Source organism: Neoarius graeffei, chromosome 7, assembly GCF_027579695.1.
Source record: "Neoarius graeffei isolate fNeoGra1 chromosome 7, fNeoGra1.pri, whole genome shotgun sequence".
Classification (NCBI taxonomy): Eukaryota; Metazoa; Chordata; class Actinopteri; order Siluriformes; family Ariidae; genus Neoarius; species Neoarius graeffei.
Window position 1 is genome coordinate 2,202,908 of NC_083575.1, and position 7,629 is coordinate 2,210,536.

The window sequence follows — 7,629 nt, forward strand, 5'->3', positions numbered from 1 at the left end:
TGTGCTTTTCGCGTTATTTTTGGGCGGAGTTTATGTAAATATGGGCGTGTGCAGAGAGAGGAGGCGTGGCAGTGCCTGAGGAAGTGAGTGGTGAAGTGAGTGAGATCAGGTTGAGTGTTTATTGTCCTCTTGCACAATGAAATTCTGAGTTTGCTGCCCAACATGAATGCCAATTACAAACAAACAAACAAATAAATAGAAGAAATCACACAAAGTAAAGGCAATATAGTGCAAAATAAAGGTAAATGTAGTGCAAAATAGGCAGTGTAATACAAAAATAAGGCAATGATCAGACACAGCAGCAAAAAGGGCAATAATGTGTTGATAATGTGTTAACTGATGATGAATCCATTATTCTCGTTAATCAGCCATGTTTACACATAAGATGAGTCACAGGATTTTAGTTTTGACTTTGCAAGAACCAAAACACATCAAATAACCATCACCATCACACACCGACACCCACAGACAGAGAGCAGGCTTTATATCAGTCAGACTGAGACAGTATTAACACACCGATGGAGAAACGGATCACAGAGACACACTGAGAGTCTTACAGCGTCAGATTAGCGTTCAGAGATCATCAATATCCAGATAAGTGACTTGGCGCATCCAAACACACTGCTTTCCATTTTACTCAGGTGGTTTTCACACTGGGTCCGCACTCAGCACCGGTTCTGTTCTACTGACTCCTCTCCTCTTTATTCCTCTTATGCAAGAGACGAGGCTAAAAACTGACGTTGGATGCCTGTGATCTTCAGGCCCTCAGGCAACACTGCATTAAAAGCAGACATATGTCTGTCGTATGTATGTATGGTATGAGGGTTCATTAGTGCACATGGCATGGGTAGCTTGTACATCTGGGAAGGCATCATTAATGCTGAATGATATATACATGTTTCAGAGCAATATGCTGCCATCCAGACTAAATCTTTTTCAGGGAAGGCCTTCTTCCTTTCAGCAGGACAATGCTGTGGCAATGGGGGCGTGGTCAAGCATCGGTCTGCGACTGGAGGGCGGAGTCAGGGAAGGTAAGTGGCAGAATCACTGCACCTGAGGTTGATTAATGTGTTTGTGTGTCTTCCCCAGTGACCGCGCCCTATTTAAGGAAGAGAGCAAGAGCAGAGCGGGCTCTCTCCCGACCAGAACACGTGTGTGTATAAGCATATCAAAGTATAGTTAAGGCTGAAAAGCTGTAATAAACGTGTTTGTGAACTCAGTTCTGGCCTGCCGTCCTTCTGTGCTCCACCCACCCATCCAAGTTGCTACAAACGCCAAACCACTTTCTGCACATATTAAAACTGCATGGCTCCATAGTAAAAGAGTTCAGGTGCTAAACTGGCCTGCCTGCAGTCCAGACCTGTCTCCCATTGAAAACATCTGGCACATTATGAATCACAAAATACAGCAAAGGAGACCCCGAACTCTTGAGCAACTGAAACTGTATATCAGGCAAAAATGGGGCAACATTTCTCTTTCAAAACTACAGCAGCTGGTCTCCTCAGCTCCCAAACATTTACAGAGTGTTGTTAAAAGTAGAGGTGATGCAACACAGTGGTAAACACGCCCCTGTCCCAACTTTTCTGAAACATGTTGCTGACATCAAATTCAAAATGAGCATATATTTTTTCAAATACAATAAAATTTCTAAGGTTCACCATTTGATATGTTGTCTTTGTACTATTTTCAAAGAAATATAGGGTTTCCATGAAATTATCCTTGCAAATTATCGCATTCTGTTTTTATTTCCAGTTGACACACCGTCCCAACTTTTTTGGAGTTGGGGTTGTAAGTGTTGTGGGATGATCACAGCAAGAGCTCTTGGGTTCAAATCTACAGTATCAAGGTGAGATTAAACACTGAAGCAATGGTGGGACTTGGGCATAAGCTGTTTTTGAGAAACAGAAAAGTGACAGAAAGTGAGACACAACTGGAGAAGTATAGTTTCAGAATAATTCAGAGAGTGGGGGGAGGCATGGTGTTAAAAATGTGTGATCAATACACAACATCAAATGATAACTTTTACATTCCGACAATCCATTGAAATCTGCTTGGACCCCTTAATTGCTTTTCAGAGCATGTTTAGAATTGACAGTATAGAAATATTTACAGAAAATTAATGAATATGAGGATCAGGGCCATGTAACTGCTACAATATAGGGGGGAAAGCTACAAAATGAACATAATGTATGAAACCAATGTTGTTCATGGAGTTGTCTTTGGTAGTCTTTAGCATGTATTATACATTTAGATAAGGAGTAAGTCATCATGGAGGAATAAGGAGCTGTGATGACTCTTCCTTGACCCTTGCCGCATGAGCTTATCTGCAGGGTGGTTGTCCTGGTCACAACTGGCTCTCCTCCACCATTTTTCTTCTGATGGGTGGCGATGTGGGCCACTCTCTCACCCTGCTGCTGCGCTTCTCGTGCCTGCTGACTTCAGCCTTCCTCTGGCCACCTCGAACCTACAGATCCCTGAGTCCACTCTGACCAGCACCCCCATGCTAACATGGCTAACATGAGCAAGAGCATTATTCCTTGTGTCTAGTTTCAGTTCCGCATCAGTCATGACTTTCCATGTTTCATATCCTCTTCTGTTAATAAGTAGCTCTGCTCTTTCTCAAGCCCTGTGTGTTCTCCATTGCAGAGACGCCAACCTTTTGTGAAATCAATGTGTAGTTACACATGCATACGAGCGGATCGCCTGCAGGGCGCGTAGTGAGTCCAATCCAGCTGGGGGTTGGGGGGGGGGGCGCTGTAAGCCCCCCGAGAAACTTTTGGAAATTTGCTTTCCAACAGTGAATATTATTTTCTTAACTTTACTACACAAATGCAGATTACATACCATCAATATTTATAGATAACATACTGGAACACTCAATTAGCAAATACTCAAATAGTTGTACTGGAACATGTCTATTTCCTTTTTATTCCCATGATTAATGTCAAGTCACTTTCTCATTATCTCTAGCCGCTTTATCCTTCTACAGGGTCGCAGGCGAGCTGGATCCTATCCCAGCTGACTACGGGCGAAAGGCGGGGTTCACCCTGGACAAGCTGCCAGGTCATCACAGGGCTGACACATAGACACAGACAACCATTCACACTCACATTCACACCTACGCTCAATTTAGAGTCACCAGTTAACCTAACCTGCATGTCTTTGGACTGTGGGGGAAACCGGAGCACCCGGAGGAAACCCACGCGGACACGGGGAGAACATGCAAACTCCGCACAGAAAGGCCCTCGCCGGCCACGGGGCTCGAACCCGGACCTTCTTGCTGGGAGGCGACAGCGCTAACCACTACACCACCGCGCCGCCCCCAAGTCACTTTGATTACTTTTAATTTTTATCAACTTCCTTTCACTTTAATCTCATCAATATCAAGTCAGATTACTTATTCAGTTCTGATTGATTTACTTCAGAAGATGACTGTTTCAGTTCCAGCAGTGTTTCTTTAGTAGCATGTTTGTGAGGTTACAACACCCCGACAGCCCCTCAATACCGAGTGACATGGGCTGCTCGACATTCCATCGCGGCATCGATAATTAATTCGTGCATGTGCAGAACGCTTGTCAACAAAGATGGCGGCAGCCATTGAAGCAAACTTTGACCATAAATACAGCCAAAATATTGAATTATCAAGCGATAATTGGCCTCAAAATGTACCGAACACCGGCAAAATATTGTGAACCCTTATAGATTCACGCGTTTCAAACCGCATCCATGCTAAAATCGTATGAATCCCATATAAACTGAATAAACGGTCGTAGCTTCGTAGTGCTACTGTCAAAAACATAGTGACTACGCACGAATCATAGTGATTGGCATCTCTGTGTTGAGAGATATCCGCATTAAATGTCACCAAAACTTTGTTCTCTTTCCTCAATTCTTCTACCTTTACTAACTAGGCTTTCACCACCATCACCATCACCACTTCCCCTCCTCTTTCTTCCCCTACACCACCATCACCACTTCCCCCTTCTCTTTCTCCTTCTTCCCCCTACACGTCCACCTCCTGGACCCTGAGATTCCTCCTCCATTTCACTCTCACTCAACACCTCCAGCTGGTGTCTGACTCCCGACCTCAGCTCCTCAAACCTCTCCTCTGCACTCCAGCCAGTCAAACCCAGTCAAACCCAGTCTGCTCCAAAAGGACACTCGTCTATTGTGCTGATCCGGTTCAGCTCGTGACACCAGCAGGTACAGTTTACCACCCCCCGGATCTCACATGCGCGCGCAGTTTAACAGCCAAATCACGCCTTTTGTTCTTGTTTCTCTCGCGAGACCTGACAACGCCCCCCTCCCCCCGCGTCTCCCCCACCATTCATTAGAGGGAAAAATGCGGGAATGAAGTGAAAGTCCAGTAACCGTCTCTCCCCTGCAGATCTGGAGCTGCTCTGTTCCTCCTCCTGTCTGTCTCTCTGCACTCTCCTTTACAGTAAGTGATCTTTTCTTTCACATCTAATTTTACTGCACTGTGACTGAAATAAAGAGCAGAAGTGTTTCATCTGAACATTACATTATATTCTCATCATATTACTGCAATATTTTATTTTTTAGGGAATTATATTTTCCATTTTACACGATGACTCTCCCTCTCTTTGTGTGTGTGTGTGTGTCTCTGTGTGTGTGTGTGTGTGTGTGTGTGTCTCTGTCTCTGTGTGTGTGTGTCTCTCTCTCTATGTGTGTGTGTGTGTGTGTGTGTGTGTGTGTGCGTGTGTCTCTCTGTGTGTGTGTCTCTGTCTCTGTGTGTGTGTGTGTGTCTCTCTGTGTGTGTGTGTGTGTGTGTGTGTCTCTCTGTGTGTGTCTCTCTCGCTCTGTGTGTGTGTGTGTGTGTGTGTGTGTAAGCCCAGATAATTTGAATGGACTTAAAAAATTTGAGGAATCCAGCTGCCTTAAAAAAATGAATTAATGTTGAAGAAAAACTTGAGTGAATTAAACTTAAACGCTTGAAGGGCTCGAATTGTTGTTTTAAACTCCACACACTAAAATCCCACACTGATTTAACTCCAAATCATTTGTAATATCAAATGCTCCAATTACTCCACTGAGCATCTTCAGCTAAAGTCACTCACATTGTAAAATTTGTTAAATGAAAACATTTAAATAAACAAAAGACAAAAATACATTCTTTTATTTCAGTTGAGAAATTTTTGTATCTGAAAATACAACATGAGCATCAAGAAACATCATGTCTTGCCTTGAAACCTTTCTGCAAGTTCATCTCATCTCATTATCTGTAGCCGCTTTATCCTGTTCTACAGGGTCGCAGGCGAGCTGGATCCTATCCCAGCTGACTACGGGCGAAAGGCGGGGTTCACCCTGGACAAGTCGCCAGGTCATCACAGGGCTGACACATAGACACAGACAACCATTCACACTCACATTCACACCTACGCTCAATTTAGAGTCACCAGTTAACCTAACCTGCATGTCTTTGGACTGTGGGGGAAACCGGAGCACCCGGAGGAAACCCACGCGGACACGGGGAGAACATGCAAACTCCACACAGAAAGGCCCTCGCCGGCCATGGGGCTCGAACCCAGGACCTTCTTGCTGTGAGGCGACAGCGCTAACCACTACACCACCGTGCCGCCCTTTCTGCAAATTTTTCATCCCAAATTCTTTTTCACAGAGTTTTCCAGCCAGGTTTAAAAGCTTTTCAGGAGCTCTTTCACTCTTCCTGCTGCTTTCACAAAGAACTGAGGAATCATTTCATCCCATAAATATGGAAATGATTTTTATTTTATTTCACTGTGACACCGTTAATCATCTTAAAGACCCAAAACTGTTTATAATGTTTTCAAATATTGAGCCTAAAAACTCGATTGAACAGCTTGATTTTTATTTGCAGTCGGTTTATAACCTTGTGTTCCTGTTAACAGCCATAACGTAGATGTTCCTCAGCGTCCACCCTGGGTCGCTCTCCTGAGGTCGCCAACAAAATCTGCAGTAAACAGTCAACTCCAGCTGAGATCCGAGAAGAAGAAGGTAATGCCCATGTGATTAAAACTGCTTTTTATTGGAGGAGAAACTCTCATTCAGTGTATTTACAGCATTAATGCTGGAGTGACGTGGTTCTGCCTGCAGGTGGCATCACTCAGAAAGCTGACAGCAAAACCTGAGCTTGAGTTTATAGTTGATCCAAAGCTTTATTTTTAATCGGTACAGTATCGCTGTAAACAATCTTTATTTGTAACGGCGTAGCGAGTGCTGCGTTTCCACAAATCTGTTCCTGAAGGTAGAGCAGCATTTCAGTTCCTTCATTTCTGTGAATTCAGGAAGATTTTAGTGGATTTTGGTGAATAAATATTTCATCGCCTCACTCTGACACACTGGTTTGTGTTCCACTAATTTAACTGTGTGTGACGTGGTGTTGGTCCTCACTGTACAGATGGGTCGTCACAGGCCAGACAGGTCCAACATGGGTCAAGGTGAAGATCCTCAAGGTCCAGAAGATCCAAGAGAGTCTGAAGATCCTCAAGGTCCAGAAAAGGAACCTCAGATGACCATCAGGAGAAGATCTCTGGATATTCATTTTAATTTCTTCTCAGAACTCCCACCTGCTGCCAGTGTCGAGGAGAATCAGGACACAACACCATCATTAAACACCATCACTGATCCCAAAGAGGAGGCAAAGTCAAATAATGTTCTCAGTGTTTAAACACAGACAGATCAGAGAGGACGAGAACTTTAAATAGAAAAGAGATTTAAAAACAGCATTAATTGATGAAATATTTTTTAAAAACTAAATTCACTGAACTGGAATGTTTCTGAGCGTCTGAATAACTGTGGGAACTGAAACGACACAATGGCATTTTAATCAACGCATCACATGGACTATATTTCCATGTTTATATGTCTTTAAGAGTTTATGTGCAATTTTTACACTGAATTTTAATATAAAAATTAATATATGCAGTAAATCCACTTCCTGTTTGTGAGATTTTTTTATTAGATATTTTTTAGAACAGAATTCTCGATATGGGGGTGGCATGGTGGTGTAGTGGTTAGCGCTGTCGCCTCACAGCAAGAAGGTCCTGGGTTCAAGCCCCGTGGCCGGCGAGGGCCTTTCTGTGTGGAGTTTGCATGTTCTCCCCGTGTCCGCGTGGGTTTCCTCCGGGTGCTCCGGTTTCCCCCACAGTCCAAAGACATGCAGGTTAGGTTAACTGGTGACTCTAAATTGAGCGTAGGTGTGAATGTGAGTGTGAATGGTTGTCTGTGTCTATGTGTCAGCCCTGCGATGACCTGGCGACTTGTCCAGGGTGTACCCCGCCTTTCGCCCATAGTCAGCTGGGATAGGCTCCAGCTCGCCTGCGACCCTGTAGAACAGGATAAAGCGGCTACAGATAATGAGATGAGATGAGATGAATTCTCGATATATATTTAAATGTAGTGGTTTTGGTGTCTTTCATATGTTTAGTTTATCGAGTTCTCCACATTCTCACAAATCAGAAAAAGTTATTAATGACAAATGAAATGTGGCGGGAAAGGAACAGGACTGACGTCCCAATGGCCACCGAACCCCTACATGCTAAAACACGGTCATATAAAGATTACACTGTCAAATTACACCACAGCACACCATAATAACAGCAAACATAAAACATGTGCTGACACAAATCA

The 7,629-nt window shown here is 43.8% G+C and overlaps 1 long non-coding RNA gene across 1 annotated transcript; it reads left to right on the forward strand.

Moving 5' to 3' along the window:
* The first annotated feature begins 4,322 nt into the window (after positions 1-4,322).
* Positions 4,323-6,708, forward strand: LOC132889001 (uncharacterized). Its single transcript, XR_009654990.1, has 3 exons — positions 4,323-4,441; positions 5,889-5,994; positions 6,398-6,708. It is a non-coding gene; the product is annotated as an uncharacterized LOC132889001 (long non-coding RNA).
* Positions 6,709-7,629: the final 921 nt, after the last annotated feature.